This window comes from Cyanistes caeruleus, chromosome 2, assembly GCF_971803275.1.
Source record: "Cyanistes caeruleus chromosome 2, bCyaCae1.hap1.1, whole genome shotgun sequence".
NCBI lineage: Eukaryota > Metazoa > Chordata > Aves > Passeriformes > Paridae > Cyanistes > Cyanistes caeruleus.
Genome location: NC_141702.1, coordinates 101,923,894 through 101,942,144, shown reverse-complemented (window position 1 = coordinate 101,942,144; position 18,251 = coordinate 101,923,894). Strand labels below are relative to the sequence as shown.

General features: G+C 41.5%; 1 long non-coding RNA gene across 1 annotated transcript in view; it reads left to right on the top strand.

Moving 5' to 3' along the window:
* Nucleotides 1–3,813, top strand: part of LOC111926232 (uncharacterized) — a 38,355-nt gene extending 34,542 nt beyond the window's left edge. The window contains exon 4 of the long non-coding RNA XR_015283753.1: nucleotides 458–3,813. This is a non-coding gene — a long non-coding RNA (uncharacterized LOC111926232). The remainder of the gene's footprint in view (nucleotides 1–457) is intronic.
* Nucleotides 3,814–18,251: the final 14,438 nt, after the last annotated feature.

Sequence of the window (18,251 nt, the reverse complement as noted above, 5' to 3'; positions counted from 1 at the left end):
ACATCCAAGTACAGGGTTGTCCTTTTCCCCATGTGGTGCTGTGGCAGGGCTCCTTGCCCTCCCACACATGCCATGCTGTTCTGCACAAAGCCATGGCCCTGCATCATGGTTACAGTTTAAAATAGCTGTGTAACTCAGAAGACTGCCGGGGAGCCTTTTCTCATTTCCAGGAGCATGAGCTGAGTGAAGCAGCCCCTCTAAAGGCAAACCTATAGGGCAGTGCAGTGGGAGAGGGGGAGCTCTGGGTTCCCATGCAGGCACCCACTGAACTCCACATGGAGGGCTTCTGCAAGGGTGGATAGACGGACTCACTAGTTGGACTTCAAATTGTGATAATGTAGTATTTACATCTGTAAATTTTTAGGTCAAGAAACCAGGTAATTTCTACATCACTTTGTGGCTAATACTGCACCAGCATAGGTACACTTAATTGAATCTGATGATTTCTTATTTACAGGCTAAGAAAGTGAATAACACAACACTAAAAATCCTTTATTCCATTCTGGCAAGAGAAAAGTTGGGCAGGAAGAAGTGCCAATTCAGAGGGCTCTGGATGTCCCACTTAGGAATGACTGTGGTGGTGCTGAGCTGACTGTTGGACTAGAGGACCTGGAAAGCCTCTTCTAAGCTCAGTGATTCTTGAATTGCTCTGTCCCTGGGGCAGGCCCTTGAACTTGTTTAACCTCGCTGGGTTCTTGCAGTCCCATTTCTCAAGCTTGGCCAGGTCCCTCTGGACGGTCCCTTCCTTTGCTGTTGTCACCTGTCCAGCTCAGTTTCCTGCCAGCTGCAAAGGTGCTGGGGGTACTCTTGATGCCACTCTCTGTGCCATGAAGACATTGAAGAGCTCCAGTTCCATGGCAGAGTCCTGCTCGACACCCCTCACCTCCACCTGGACATGGAGCCACTGACCAGAGCCCTCTGTCTGCATCCATCTGGACAACACTTCATGCACCAAATAGCCTGGCCTTCAATCCCAGGGCTCTCCAGTCTGGGGAATTTGCATGGGACTGTGTTGAGAGCTGCACGAGACCCTGGGCATGTCAGGACCTACAAGTCTAGAAGTCCAGGAGTTGCATCCTTAAGATGCAGGAAGATCCAACCAGTCCCAGGTGGTTCTACTATGCTGGGTGTGGTCCTTTGTGACTGAGGATCATTTCAAGGACCATTCTCCTACCTCAGTCAGCAGCTACAGATCTCTCTTGGTGCAGGGATCCGGTGACTGCTAAGATAATCAGGGAATAGAAGATGTTTTCTCTCCTTGTCAGTGGAACTGGATGCTCAGTTGGGTTCTGCAGGTCCTGTTAGAGGAAATGTTCCAAAAGGCTGTTTCTCCAAACAATGATAGGATGGTTTTGTTTCCAATGCTGATATTCTTCGGGAACACTGGGAGACAAGGGAATGGAGGCAAGGGATTTGAAAGCCTTTGTGTCTGCTGGAACTCCCTTTCAATGCACCTCTTTAGAACATGGCACAGTGGTTTGACTGGAATTTCTGTGTTTCCTCTATGCTGGAATGACCTTCCATACTCATGGAAGTCACTGTTTTAAAAACCCAGTGTCATGTAACCAAAACATCAAAATTATTTGCATTCCCACAGAGCAGAGAGAGGGACCTAGTGCTTGTGAAGCCCTTCTCATACCTTTGGTAGAGGTCTACAGCAAAGCAGAAACAGGAGCTTTGTTTTGTGTCTTTGGTGGCTGTCAGATTTCCTAAGGAAAAGAGGTATTGTAGACAACATATAAAGGAACAAAGGTGAAAAAACAGGAAGGATCAGAGGAAAAAGATATTTGGAAAAGAATAGGAATTGGGCAGTTACCTATAGTCTCAGAAGATAAGACCCTGATAATATCTGTGATGTCTCTAATATCACAAGACATGATTTTGTGCTTTTAACTTGATTGTCTAGCTTTAGAACAGGTACTGCTAACCCAAGAATGGACCCAAACCTTCCGCTGCCTGCTTAGCCTTACTTCTTCCTACTTCACTATCAAGGGAGCCAAAAAGGGAGCTGTTAAGAAAAAGTGCAAATTTTTTTCACATTCACTGTGTAGTTTCTTAGAGTTGGAGTAGGATGGAGACTTTTATGTAAACGAGTAAGGTATGAGCATTAATCTTGTTCCTTTCATTTTACTACACATATTAAAAATAATAATAATCCACAAATGTTTTCTGCTTCAGCTTTTCACTGAGCCAAACTTGCCAGAAGTACTCAATACTTTGACTGTTAGCTCTGCATTAGCTGCCATACTGATTTTAGAAGGCTCAGGGGAAAAACAAAAGCATCTATAAAGGCATTCTAATTTTTAACATAAGCTTGGGCTTTGATTGTAAAATGTATCTCATTTGGTCATCTTGTTTTTTAAACTTCATGCCATTCCCTAAATTCATCACTTGCTGCAGCTGCTCAGCACTTAGCACCTGTACATTTACCCCTGAGAGACTCCAGACTGAACCAGAAGATTTTATTGGTGTTGAGGCTAATGGCTAAACTTTCAAGATTTCTTTTGCAAATAAATGCACTTTTTTCCACATTATACTTTCAGCAAGCTGAAATGGTTAAGAGGTTGCTTATGAGAAACCCACCATAAGGCCCTTTAACATAGGGATCTAAAGAGAACCAGATTGAATTCCCTTTACAGAGTGAGAGTTTTTAAAGAACAAACATTTAATGAGTATCTCATTTCTGCATTAAATACTGAGAGTCTTTTAAGCACAGGTTTTGACTGATCTTAATGAAGAAAGTGAGGGAGGAGTTCCACTTTATTTCGTGCCATGCTGCAAAAAAAGTGAAATTGCATTTCCCTCTGTGGTTTCTTTTTATTTTTGAGGACATTTGGAATTCATGTTTTTCTGTCCATATGCACTGCTTTTATAAACTTTCTTATCCTTAGAGTCTAGGAGTGTTTAGATCCTACTCTGTCACGTACACAAATAATCTGTTTATGCTTGAGTATGTGGCTATTGTTATTAATAAAGCAAAAGCCAGTAGGAGCAGAGTGCCAGTCTGAAACACTGCCTGTTCCAAATGTTGTTTGAGCATAGATCTGAGCAGAAGCTCTGTGGAGCTGATGTAGGTGAAAAGCTGGATCCCAAATACCTGTATAAGATGAAATATGGCTGGATGCTTAGGCTTCAAGGCTGCTTTCATCCCTCTTAACTCTCTGCCTTGGCAGCTCACTGAAGAAAGAGGAGAGAAACATGGTGGAGGCTACTCCGGCTCTCTAAACACAAGCAAGGGTGGCCTAAATGTCACAGCCAAATTACTGAAGTCTGGTAACATGGGACCTGCCACTCTTTCAAGTCTACCTAGCGTTCAGCACCTGCCAACATCAAGGCAATTTGATATTTCTTTGGAGTGGGACTCTAAACTAGAACTATAGGTCCCAAACCTTTTACAGATGGACTTCTGCAATGGCAAGTTTACAGGATAGGTATTTTCCAGCTAACCAAAGTCCTGCTCACAGGAAAAATCACACATCAGGAACAAGGAAAATCAGAGCTAATAACTATTCAGGCTCTTGGCTAATATGCAGGTATGGCTTTAGAATCCATCCAGATTTAAACAGCTGCACTTTAGCCATAATGTAAGTGGTGGTAATAATTTTTCACCAATTATGTGACATTTGTATTTGATTTGCCCGGATTTGATCAAACCTGTCATTACCTGCTCAAATGGTAACAGCATTTAGTGAGTTTCCTGGTCTTGTTTGACTAAAATCTGATACAAGATAAAAACTGTATGCCTAAAGCTATATATATTACCTTTCAGATGTTACTACATGCATCTGCAATAAATAGTAATTTCTCCACAATTCAGATGCTTTATCTATGATGTTTTATTATTTACAGCCTTTTCCCCCTCTGGTTTCAATATTTTTCACCTATATATCTTTTTCTGCAGAGAATGGTACTTATGAAATATTGACATATTTATTATTTATGTTATTAGGTCCTTCTTGCATTTGAGCCAGAACAATAAACAGTACTAACATCTTTGACTGTTACTTAGAGATTATTGGATGACTTCATCATGTAGTGTGAATTCATCATGAATCACTTCAACTAAAGGGATCATGAGGGAAGAGGAAACTATTATTAGGCAATATATTATCAAATGAATGTAATGATTTCCAAGATCTCTTCAGAGAATATTCTGCCTGAACAGTACTTTTCTTCTCAGAGAATTATGATAACAATTTTTTTTTTTTTCTTGTGATCACGTTGTAAACCATAAGCCATTGTTGGAATATTTTATTGAAAGCACTATTAGTCTTTATTCCTGGTATAGCTGAAAGTCTGCTTTCTCAGCTTTCCTTCCAGGCAGAAAACATCTCTCCCTGTTTTGATGTGACTGTAAGATAACCTATTCCAGATTCACCCCATTTCAGACTTCTGGACAAGTTTGTTCATTATGGCTATATTTGAATTTCCTTCTCACCTCCCAGAATGCCTGCCATCCTCTGAGGGAAATACCTTAGCTGTCTTTCTCACAGAAAGCCATACATGTTTTGGCTTCCTCTAGACACAGAAAGTGCTTAGCATACTTGTGGAAAAGAAGTTCAGGTTAGGGATGTGTGTGCAAGATTAGATAACAAGATTCACTGCCTCCCAGGGGAATTAAAGAATGCTCCATAACAAGTGCATTAGTCATCATTAGTCCCACCTCAATCCCAGCAGCAAGTATTGCTTCTTTTCTTAAGTCTTTGTGTTTACCCAATTGGTGTGAACATGGAAAGGCCTTTGAATTCTATGTGGGATGGTTAATTTACTGATATTGTGTATACTGTACTCAGGATCCTGTAATAGATTTTTCTCAACTGTTATCCACAAGAGAGCTCATCTGGAAATATTTTTAACCCTTCCTTACTGGTGGACTATTCACTCATGACTGCTGTAGGAAGACTTTTGTGAAGCAAGGAAAAGCACTTTTTCTAGTGCTAGGAGAAAGCAGACTGAGTAGTGGCTCAGAGAGAGGCAGGTTTTATGGAATATAAGGACTTACTTGAAAGGTGCCTTGGATTCCTACTCAAGCAATTGCCTCTTCTTGCATACTGAGAAACAAAAATCCCCAATCATTAGATCAGCTTATCTTTTGCAAAGATTTTGCAAGGTTTTTCTGGTGTGTTGTTTTGTTCTGGTTTTTCAGGTCAGTACAGATGAAGTTTGATGCTGGTGAAGTCAGCTAAATGTACCTCAGTGCAAAACTGGTGCAGATGGGAGTTCAACAATGTTTTACTCCTTGTTCCCCATGGAATTAGCCAATACTTTTAGAAAGAAATCTGTTCTCACTGTGAATGGGTAAAGAAGGCAGAAGACAGCTGCCAAAAGCTGTGAAATCCTACCCCACACTTCCCACTACCCTGCTTCTAAAAGATCTCCTAAATACTTTGTTTTAGAAGAAACAGCAAACATTCACTTCTTTTCTCTTTCTTTCTGTCTGTAACAACAAACTTTGCCAGGGCAAGACCTGAATCCTCTTTGACCTCTCCCATCTTCAGATTCCACATTTCAGTGATGTTTTGAATTTTGGGTCTGAATGTTTTTTATTTTCCCTCCCTGGAATTCACTTTTTAATGATGATCTAGAGTTGGTTTTTTGTTTTCTTTTTTTCATCTTTAGTCGACAGAAATGAGAGTTTAAATCTTTATTTGGGTTTTTTTGTGGTTTCCTCTCCCCTTTTTTATTTTTTGGAGACACTTGGTTGTGTCTGCAAGTAGGTTCTTTGTGTGTACATCTCTCTCTATTGGAACTGGCTTTTAAAATGATATACTAAATACTAAAGTACTCAAGGACCTTATAGAAGGTAGCAATTCAAGTTAGGACTGCTTCAGACCAGGACACTAACTTAAGCAAAGGATTCATGTGCAGCACATGAATAAAACTCTGTGAATGGGGCAAGAGATATTTCTCTTATGGGAAGACATTGATTACGTGTGAATTAATGCCATGGTGTGAACTCTGAGCCTGCACCTGCAGTGCTGGCAGGTTGTCAGGATCCTCTGTGCTACAGCCTACTGTTAAATTATGGCTATTGTCAGGCTGCCACCTTAATTCATCCACTTTCTGCCTTGATGCTGCAAATGTTACCCTGCCAAGGCTCTTCTGCCAGCATCCTCTAGGGAATCAGCAGTAAATCTCCTTAGTCCTGTTTGCTCTGTCACTTTTCTCTTTCAAAGTATTGCCCTGCTGTCCCTTGACTCTCTGGGTGTCTTTTAGCAAAGGTGTCCTTGCTTGTTTCTCCTCATGCCTTTTGCTGCCTTGGATTGGGATCTTGCAGAGCTCTACTTGCACCTTCCCAAATCAAAACCAGGGCTAGTTTGGACCAACCCAGGCATTAAAACAGCCGTTCTGGATTCTGACAAATCCAGAAGAACCACAGGCAATTATGTGAGGGAGATGTTTATCTTTCAGAAGTCTCGGCATTGCATTCTTCTTCGTCAATAAATTAGGTTTGTGCCTTAAAAACTTTGAACCAATCCACAAACAGAAAATATGTGTTTTGCAGGGATTTTAGTTTAATCAAAGTTGCCAATAGAATGAATGTTGTCTACTTGATATGTGTGGGGTTTGGGATGGGATTTTTCAGTGGTTTTGCCATTGTAGGGCAGGCTGTATCATCTTCTCCTGGTGTCAGACTTCATCAGGATGAAGTATCACCCTACTCCATTTGACTTTCATGGTAAATTCATTATTGGGCTACTCACAGTAAAAAAAGCTAAGGGAAGGGTCTGTCATAATCTCTGTAAAATGAGTGCTGCTTCTATTTTGCAGTCTTTGGCAATCTGACAAAAGGAGGTTGATTATTACTGTTTTGTTTTGTTTTATTTTGTTTCATATTCAGGTGATAAGCCCAAAGCTGAGGAAACTCAAATACTGCTATGGTTCACAAACTCAGCTATACCTCTTACACGCACTTTGTAGGACTTTGTAGGCACAATATAATTTCACTGCTGTTTTCTGGAATAGATAGATTAACATATTTTTAGGTTGTGATTACCTAGTCTGATCCATTTTAATACAAATGCCAGAAATTTCAAGCAACGATTCTGGCCTTTAGCCCAACAAAATGTTTTCAATCTGAAATTTCAAATTGGAAATGCATTTCAGTGGAAATGCTTTTCAGTTAGAGACTCCAACAAATGGAGAATTTCCCATTGTAATATGTTCCAAGGAACTTATTCACATCGTTAGAAGTTACAGTTCACCTCCCACTGAAAGGTTTGCTGACTTACAAATTCCAACCAGTGGATCTTCACTTTCAGCTATCGAAGAAGGGGTTTGTATTAGCTCTTTTTTATTCACAGAGGTCTTGGGGGCAAGGCAGACAGCAAAATATCTCTTAGCTTCTTCTTTCCTATAGCACATATACTGACTTCCTTGTAGTTCTCATGGTAAAGGTGGGTTTAAATTGTGACTGCATTGCAGATGGATATGGCCATGTCAGACTTCCAGCCTAGTGGTCTGGGCAGGACATAGCCTGTGATATGCTGTGTATGGGCCTGCAAAGCTGGGAAATACATGGTCTGGGCTGAGTTCCCTGGTTTCATGGCTGCACCAGTGGCCCAAGATAAACGCAGTAGGTTCTCAAGAAATGCCTTTAATGAAAGTGGCAATACAACCTCTTTATTGTGACTCTTCCCACTCTGTATTGTCAAGAGGCTCAGTAAAGCATGAGCAGCTCTCTTCTGCAGGCAAGCAGGCAGGACTGAAGCTGGACTACAGCAGTCCTCATCCTTCCCAGCTTAGATGTGTACTTCTGTGCCTCTGGCAAATCAAAGGGGCCAGCACCATTGGGAAGGTGACGTCCTTTGCTTAATGAAGGAGTTGTAAAGGACTCTGTCCCTGCAGCATCCCATGGGGAACAGGGAAAAAAGTAAGGCCTTTATGCCTAGGAGTTGGCTCATGGGCTAGCTGTTCTTTGAAGCAGAGCAGTGATGAGGTATAGCACAGCACAGGGAGAATCAGATTGGTGTGATGAGAAGGGAAGCAAGAAATTAAGTGGTTTGTGTATTCCAGAAAGTGGGTGAAGTGTGTGGAACCAATGACAGGGTGGGAAACTGGGAATACAAGGGTTGTAGGTCTTGGGAAAAAGGAATACTAATGGGGAAAAGGAAAAAGCAGAGGGAAAGAAAGGAAGGGAAAGCCTGCACAATTTCTGAGACCATCATGAGGTGCTGCTGGTGGATCTCTGCCATGTCTTAACAGAATGGGAGTTTTGTCCTCCCTGCTGTTTTTTCTTTAAATTGAAAGGCTACCTACCACCATGTCCTGCATAAACAATGGCATGTTACCAGGAAAATACCCTTTCATATGGCTTTTACCTCTCCCATCTAAGCTGCCATGTGTGTTTGATGCACAAGTCAGCAGGTCTCTCCCCAGAAGCAGCTCTATTTTGGGGATAGGCAAAGTGATTTTAGTTGGTATAGGGCCTCACTGTCCCTTTGCAGTGCTTTGGCAACCCTCAAGATAAAAGGCAGTGTGTATGAGTAAAATGAGTACGAAAGTGTACTTTCTGCATGGGCTATTGGCTGGCTTCAGCATGTGCAGAGGCATGCTCACCATTTCTCTTGCTGTCTTACTTACTTTGACATAAAACACAGATAGACTCTGCTTTAAGGACTTACAGAGAGCTGTTAGGTGATCTGGCATTTTCAATTCCTCCTGAGTGCCAAGAACACCATTCCAAGTTGCTTAAGATAACCAGATGTTTAAGTGACCCAAACGCTTTTATAAGTGGTAGTGTAGTTTGTTCAGAGCTGTGTGACGTTTTGGGTGTCCTTTATTCTGCTTTGGCTCATTTCCCCAGACATTTTCCATGAACTTCAAAAATAGATCTGGCCAATTGCTGTTTGAACATTTAAGTTTTATTCCTTAACCTAATAAATGGAAGGCTGATTGACCGATGTGATTGATGGTAATTTATTTTCTGGTCAGCACTTCTCAGCTTTGTTTCTATGTGACTCAATGGCATGCTCTTCTCGATAAAATGTTTTGGGCAAAGATAAATAAGAAGGGGAAAGGAGGGAGGGAGGGAGGGAAGGTGCTTGCAAAGTGCTAGAAGATTTGGAGGAATTCCTCTGTGGGGAAAAACAACAAAGGAAGGTACCAGGAAACCAAGTATTAATTTCCCGCACCACCATTAGCCTGACACCTGTTAGCCCTGACCATTACCCAGAGCTGAGGGGGAAAAGGCTAATCTCTACCACATTTATATCAACAAACTCAAACAAAAAGGCTGCCTAATTATCCCATTGAACCTGTGTCAGCTTTAAGGCCGGCTCAGTTTCCCAGGCTGGCTGCCTGCCAGGACCAGCAAGCTGGGGTTCATAAGCTGCATGCTAATGACAACGTCCTTTCATTCCAGCAGCAGCATAATTGCCAAAAGCAGTTTACAGGCTCATTATTTTTATGGTCATATTTCAGAAGATGAAGTCAAAGGTCAGCCCAGGGTTTACTTGGCAATGCATTGAAAATAGTTGGTTTAGCAGGGATTGCATCTCAGTGATAACAGTGGGGTACCTAAAATAGCTGTCAGTTTTTTCCGAGCTGTTAAAGGGAGGATAACTGAGGAAGGAAGCAAAAGTGACAAAGATGGACAGAATATGGCTAAATATTTAGTGGCTCTGCCTTGCCTATTTTGCTTCTGCTGCTGGTGGCGTTTGCTTCCCGGTAGTAAACCTGATTTGACGCTATGACATGCAAAGCCAAAGGATTCATTTGCTTATAGTGGAGAAGATGTGATGAGGTATCACAGTTGACATGCAAGATGCAAAGTTAAATTCATAGATTTTGGTCTGAAGATTAATTTCCCCCAAGCATTTCAGCTGAAAGGAGTGAGTGGAATGGTTGTTGCAGTGTTTTATCTTCCTTTTTTCAGAAGCTTGATGTTTGGCTTTGAATTTGCCTGCACCTGAAACCTCTCTGAGTTCTTTGCTCCCATTTGTTCAGTGACAGAGCTGCTTTCAGTGGCAGACACTGAGTTTGGACCAGACCTTTCCCAGAGTGGCATTGACTGCTCAGGTCAACTGTCTTTGTTCAGAACAATGCCAGCTCAATTTCCTCTGGCCATGCATTGCACTGTCAATAAATGTCATCAAGTACAATTTTAAAAATCAAATAACTCCTGTTATTTGTTGTCTTTGTTAATTAAAACAAAAAAAAAGTCAAAAAATGGGATGTATTTCAAATCTTCATTTTTTTGGCCAGTGATAAAATTCATCAGTGACAGGCTTAGGGAGAAATAGTGAGGAAAACAGGTAAGTCAACCCTCAACTTTTATCCAAAAGCCTTTGGAGTTAAGGACAAGGAATTAAGGACATGCTTGGATTTCTGGCTTTTTGTGCCAAGATTTCCTTGCCAAGTTGTGATTGTTTGAGTCAGAAACCCAAGCAGACTATCTCCCATGCTACAGAGGGCATGTCCTGTAGCAGGATGAGAGGTGTGTGGTGTCTGTGATGCTCCTGGACCACAGGCAGCTGCTGTGAGTTGCTGCTGGAGAACAGGGAGACCCAACACGTGATACTAAAGTTTAGTGAATCCTTTAAATGCTCACATTAATGCACCAGCCAGAATGAATGTCACAGGCCTGGGTTTTATTGTAATATTCCTAGGCTGCAGGGGCTGACTAATGAGATGTATATTCACATGTAAAGCAGTAAGAATACAATTAACAATGACACATGGAGAAAATCACTGTCAGTTGGCATTAGTTTGATGATTAATGTGATTTTTTTTTTTTTTTTTATTGACATGCTTTCTTCCCATCCATGCTGGAGCTGTGTCATCCTAGCCCCTGGGAGCAGAAAAGTAAGATCTACACATTTTTCTGTTTCTGTGGTTTCTATGACTGTCAGTCTGGCACCAGCACATAATTCTCAGAGAATATCACTCTGCTGCTCTCTGGGTGGGTGGAAAGGAAAGAAAGCAAACAGAGGGAAAGAGCTAAACTGAGTGTACAAATATAACACCATAAGGAAAACCAGGCATCCCTTACAGCTCATCCTCTGTCTCTAAGTATGCTGATTTCCAGATGGACCAAATAACCACTACCTGGCAATATATACCTCTCATACAGAAACTTCAGAATGAGAATTGGGCAAAATACCTTGCATTTCAAACGCAGAAACCATCATTTCTGTCTGAAAGTGGAATCCAAGTGCTGTCACTCTTCTCAGTGTCAAATATCAACCCCTTGTACTTGCAAAAAACACTGAAGACAACTTCCTATTTCAAGGAAAACACAAACAAAAAGCAAAATAGTCGAAAACAGAAATCACATATTCAAATGCAAAGTTTTAAGGGGAAAGTAAATGAAAGGCACAGAAGTGTTACAAAAGCACTTCTCTGAGCTTTACTGTGTGCATTAAAAAAAAGCAAATGAAAACAGCATCTCTCTTTAAACTACGGTTGAATTGTATTTACTATAGTAAAACTACAGCAACTTGGTGCATTATACAATAAAAAAAGCCAGTTTATTAAGTTGAATTGTAAAACTATAGTCAGTCTTTGCTTTAACACAGTAATGTGGCAAATCATGCTGACTGCAGCTTTATAGTTTCTTTAGCATCTGCAGTTAGTTACAGCAGCTTTACTATCTACATTTCAATATATTCTTCTGATTAAAACTCCTCATAGATTTTTTTATTAGGTTTTCGGTCTACATATGTTTGATTTACCACGACATTGTGAAATAGAGAATGTTGCTTTGAAAGTTCCCTTGATGTTTTGAATTGCGGGTAAAATACAGAAACAGGAATAGGACAACGTGAGGAAGTGAAAATCCACTTGAAACTCCACTGTAGTGTATCAATCCATGGGGATAACTTATGGTAGATACCACAGCTATGGTAGAAACCAGTTTTCCTCCCAGGCAGCTGGGTCTGGTCACTGTGAGACAAAGAAGCCAGACGAGGCTTGGCAGGGGCCAGCTGGCTAATTCTTGTACCTTGGTGTTGCAACTTGCATAGTCCTGTGAGTGTTGTAAGAAGATATGGAGCAATTCTGTTGGGATTAATGGCTAGAAAATTCTACTGATTTCTCTGTCAAGACAGTTGACTTATGTTTGAGCTGAGCATGGAATTCTGGCTCAAAAACTAGAAGCATGGGTTAACCTGGGAGATAAGGGACCAAAAATATCTACACTTTTTTGATCCCTTGGCAACAGCATTGGAGATTCCAGTGAGGATCACTCATCTCTTCCAAAGTCAATACAGCGACCTCAGTGCTGCACTGTCTGTATTTCAGGTAAGGCCATGAGAAGGGGGAGCCAGAGGACATTACGAACCTATTACTGTGCTTATTAAATTCCAATTTCCTGCCTTTCATCAAGTTTTCCCTTCTCTTTGTTTTTGGCTAGCTGTCTTCATGCATAACATATTTAATGTTCCTGTTAAAGTGTCCCCCCACTAAAAAAAGAAAGCCCTTGGCTTCAGAGAAGTAAGTGGAAAATATCCTGTAGATGTGGTGTGGGGAAAGAAATGGGCCAAATATCAGCTTGTAAAGATGGTGCCTGTGAAGTGACCCTGTCAGTGAAGCTGCCTGAGGATCATGGAGATTGCCAGGCTGGAGGACACACAAGGGGCTGTACAACAGCAGTGTCACAGAGCCATATTTGAGGAGCAGGGATCATCACAGAGGGATATCATCCCAGCTTTCATGTGAATTCACCTCTTGTGGGACAGCACAAAAGCCCAGAAGCAGAGGCCAGTCATCTTTGCTTCCAGAGACCCTTTGTGACTGTGTGTAGCGTGCCACGTTTGCAGCCTTCTGCTTGATCCACGAGAACTGCACCCATTCCTCACTGCCCAGCAGGGAACAGCAATTATGGGGCCCTCCTCTGTTTTATATTTCCATCTTTGTGACCCATGCCACCCCAGGGTGGCTGAAAGGTGATGAGACACCTCCAGTGTCTGTCAGCCCTCTACTAATGGACACCTCAAAGGAGACAGGAAGCTCTTTTAAGGAGCAGGATATGGACAGTACATTTCAGCAGACACAAGAAACTGAATGCCATCCACCTGGAGGAGGGGATAACAGCCAAACTGAAAACTTTCAGGATGCCTAGTCTCTAAGAGGCTATCGATCCAGAATTAGCTGAAACAGCAGCCATACGATTTAGGTACTCATTTGTTTCAAATCAGAAAGCCATTCCAGGGACCTCTGCGCATTTTTTTGGTACCTTTTCTCTGGGGACCTTCTGGTTTTGGCAAAAATAATAAACAAGGGGTTTTATGGGTCATGCTGTAGCTTTAGAAAAGACAAGATGAGTTTTCTAGCAGTGATGTCATGTGACAACTTTGAGCAATCTAAGAATTTTCCCCTTGTTCTGTGTCAGAAGAACTTAGACAAAGGAGAAAATTTCGTTTATATTCTTCCTTTCTGCCTCACTGCAAAACTTCTGACCCTCACTGAGTCCTCCCCTCCACATTGCTGCATCAGGCTTGAAAAAAACAGTATATGGTGCTTTTGGTCTCCTTCTAACCAGTACAAAGAATGCCAGTGGAGGTCCTGTCACAAATTTTCTGCAGATAAAGAGAAAACAACATCAGGACAACGTAGGATCCTTTCCTTTAGCTGTAGTACAATCTCTGATAAAATATTTTAAGTGTTTTTTCTTATACTTTAACTAAAATATTAATTCTTTTTAGAAATTGACTGGTTTGAGGTTTTTTTAAAGCATCTGGTATTTTTCCATTCTGATCTGAAGATCATTCACAATGCAGCTGTATTCAAGTCAAACTTTTTCTAATTTTGGACCCATGTTTGTGTTATTGAAGTACAGCTTTTAGCTGTGCTATATGTCATGTTTTAAGGCAAATAATGAAGAATTATTATAAGAATTATAAATAAGTGAATTAAAGATACTGTCCCCATCCTAAGCCAGCTCAGAATGAAGGCTAGCCCCACTCACTGGCATAGACACAAAAAACAGTCTAGTTGCTCTTAGACAACAAGGGAATTTTTGGATGCATTTTAGGGTTTACTTTTTTCTTTTTTTTCAAGGAGAAGAGTGGTTTTTTTCTGATCTTTGAGTCATTTTACAGACAGGTGAACTAACAATGGATCTCTTCTCTAGATCTTCTATTAAAATTTCACTAAACTAGGCTCTTACAAAATGTCTTATAGGCTGGCAATGTCCCAGGAGCTACTTTTCAGGTTAGAGTAGTATTTTTCAAAATTGCAGTAAAAAACCTTAAATTAAACATTCCAGAGGCAGAGGATCCAATTTACTAAACAGAGAGATAAAACAGGCTAAGGTGGGACTAAAGCTTGTCTTGATGCTTCAGACAATGATATAAGGAAACCTGGCAGCCAGGTTTTATTTGAAATGAATGTGCTACATGTCCCTCTTCCTCTCCATCTCTGAGGAAGGTTTATGAGTGTCTCATGTAAAAGTCAAGTCCCAAAGCTTATCTGCAACTGAATCTTTTGTTTGCAACTACTTTAAAATGGAGGGGGAGTCCTGTGCATTGACACCAGTAAAACCATTAGATAAACAAACCTTTATTTCCTACATTTCCTTTAGACTTCAGATCCTGCCTTATTTTTTTCTTCCTCCTAATGCTCCACTCATTAACAGGTTCATTTGATTCTTTCCTTGGGAATTCACCAGAGTTTGCCCTCAATCTCAGGGCAAATAGTTTATAAGTGACCTGCCGGATGGTGTTCGTTAACTGCCTCAGTCCCAAAGGGACACTGATATACCCTTAATTAGGATGTGAAGGGAAAAACCTCCAAGTGCTCCAAGATGATTTGGGAAAGCTAACTGAGAAAGCCTAGCTGTTCATCTTCCAAGGTTCAAGGCAAAAGTGGAAAGGGAACAGGAAAAAAATCCCACATCAGGAGTGAAAAGGAAAAACAGAAACATTAGGATGACAGCTATGCATTCTGACATGTTTTTTTCTGTTGGTCACACGGGGTTTTTTGTGTGTGCTGTATTATAAATGGTGAGTTGAACTCTCCTAAGAATTATATTGGGGTACAGCATGAAAACACTGTCACATCTTTTCCATTCCCCCTCTGGTGCAGAAACCCAACAGGGGTGCTCAGCAGACCAGCAATGTTCCTTGCCTCGTAGAAAGTACTTGCTTATTTAGACTGGTCCTCTTGAAAGAAAAAAAGCCACGAAGGGCTGTGCATGGTCAGTAGGACACCACTCTTCTGAACCAGCTGCAGTCTGGTGAGGCACAGGAGATCAAGCCCTAATACCCTTTCCCTGTGGAAGGCTGGAGAATTGGGGTAGGAGAATTAGACTTTGAAGCCATAGCTTAAGAAAATGAGTCCATTCAGCACCTCCAGTGGGAATGCGCTTACTTTTAAGCACCTTTAACAAGTCCTGCATCCCCATAGAAGCACTTTCCTGAACTGTGTTTGTTGTTCCAGCCACGAGTGATAATACGTGTGTCTCTTGCACTTGGTACATTTGGTTGAGATTTAACACACTACTGTATATTAGTAATTCTGTAATGCAATAACATCAAGGTTATTCCCTGTAACACAGAACAGATGGTGACACCTTGGAAAATAGTGCTTTATCATGCAGTTCTGTGAAGGATTGATTTTTGTTCTTATTCTTCCTTGTTGAGAAAATTTCTTCGCCTTCCAGTACTTTCTGAAGACTGACATGATCGATTAATGTCCTGTTTATGCATTTCCCATTTTTCAGCCCTCCCTGAAAGGAGAGGTGTGTGGGGATCCTGCCTCTTCCCAACTCTATAGTACCAGGCTGCTGAGCTATGGTCCCTCCTGGCCCAGCCAGGGAAATTGCAAAAGACCCCATTCAGAGATTTCAGACAACAGCAGTAGGATGCAAGGCCACTGCTCTTCTCATCCTGGTGAGATGGAGTTTACACAGGAGCTGAACTGAACTGACAAATATCTGTGCCTGGGACTATGGATTGGCAAAGGTGCCTGTGGAATGGGGTGGACTGCAGTTTTAAGGATATCTCTTCAAGGTTTCTTAAACTCCTTATTGTGGAGTGGACCCCCAGCAAGCATGATTAGCTCAGAAACCAGGGTAGTGTGGCGAGCAGGGGGCTTTGCAGAGTGTGTTACTTGCTGGCTTTGTTTTCATTCTGCATAAAACTTTGCTTGATTCTTCACATCTGAAGTATCTCTGGGTCTGTAGCCCATACAGAATGGCTTTTGCCCACCCTTAAACAACTGCATTCTGCCCAAGCCCCATGAAATGGTCCTGAAGTCCTGCAAATCTGAGCCAAGCAGGTCTCAACCCCAAGGGTCTGCTGAGCAGAGAGAATGAGTGTGCTTTAGCTTCACCTGCTCAGTTCTCATCAGCACTAAGCTTTGCAGATGTAGTCCTTAAAAATCAGCACTGGGTAATTGGAGATAATCTATTATTTAAATCTCTTTATGTATTTCTTAAATATTGATTTAACTTCCTAGCTGCCTGTACCCAGCATGTTTCTAAGGACTTGTTCCAATTGCTTGTATTCTTTACAAGTATGTTGCAGACCTGACTGGGTACTGTGTGCTAGTTTTGAGAACAATTTGACATATATTAGATCTGCTTGCTCTTTATTTTCATTATCACAAGTTTCTGAGAGAGGGAAAAGTAGCCCACCCTATAACCTCTGCACCTTCAACCTCTGCAGCTATTACTAATGGTCCTCCTTCTCCTTCCTCTGCTTGAGCCTGGTCTTCCTGGATGGGAATGACCTCCCCTCTACCCCCACCTCTTTTATTATTTCCAAGACACACTATGCATGAAACTGCAAACACCTGGCAGACATTCCAGGGAGCGATCTGTAGCGCGACTCCTGCGCTGCACAGGCATCTGAGCTGAACCTCGCTTTAGGGATCCCAGAGGTCCTCTCAATCAATAATCCATGTATTTTTATGAGAGCTAGATTATGGGGATTTGCAAAAGGGTTGATTAAGTAATGCTTCAAAGAGCAGTTACTACTAACACCTGCAGCATTAATAGGGATCTATTAATAGAAAGTGCACGATTTAGGAATAATCCCTTATTCATACAAATTCCCTTTGATTTATGCCTGTCAAAATAGACAATACTTTCCATATATCCAGCTGGATTTAGATAGATGTGACTTCAACATCTGGCTAAGTGATGACATTTCAACTGTGCAGACGTCATGCAGGGGGCCCAGAACAGTTAGCTAGAAAAGGGATAATAATCATGCTCCTTACATTGCTCACCACCTGCACGTTCACAGTGTGTGGAAATGGTTTCCTGTGCTGATCTGTCTCAGGTGGTTATCTGCAGGTGCCCCAGTGAGACAGTCTGAGCATTGTCAATCATTGCCCAGGCACCAGGGAAACCAGTACTGACTCTTTTGTTGGTTGGATGAGGTTGGACACAGACCCAGTGTCTGGGATGAAGCCTATTGTACCAGAGTCCTGGAAATGCAGAGCTGATGGGTTTCCTACACTAAAAAAATTAAAAAAATAATAAAAAAAGTTAGACTTTTGATATTAATATAGGATGTGCATAGAGATTTCTTTTCAGAACAAGAAAAGAGCTTCACACAACTGTTTGCAAACTCTGAAAGGCAGATCTCTCAAGCTAGTACTAACATCTTGCACTTAGACAGATCTATGCACTTACCTAGATCTATGATGCCATTTGAAGCATGAAGGGCCATCAGGGAGTGGAATTTGCACTTGTGTTTTACTGAATTTTGTCCCTGTTGCTTGTCTTCCTCATGCTAGTCAATTGGAGATTGTGCAAAGCTTGTCCTCACAATAATTTTGCTCTTTTGTTAAGGTGACTGTGCTCTGCTGGATTGCTCTCTGTGGCACAAGTGGAACAGGACCAGAAAACTGATTTGTATTTATTTGGCTTGCAGCTTTTCCAAAGGCAAATTGTTAATGCTGCAAGCAAATAAACGGGATAGATAGAGTCTAGATGAGTCTGTCACCCTCTGTGAAAAAAGTTCTCTGGTTTCCAATGGATTTTGACGTTGTGACTTTCTGCTAGTTCTAGAAGTAATCTAGAAGAGTCCCACTCCCATTAGGACTTGCGCTTTTCACTTCTCTAGGCTTGCTCTGGATTTATGCCATCACCCCTAAGAGCAGACTGGATACTCGGCAGCTCCTGGACAGCTTAATTAAGGGCTGGATCTCAGCATAAATCCATGCAAAACTCTTTATTGTTTGCTTTTGTTTTGCTTTCAAGGCAAAGATCATGATGACAGGTCACTCCTGGATACTGTTTAAATTATTGGGGGGGGCGGGGGAAGTAATTTTTCAATGACATGTAGCTGTTACTCCAA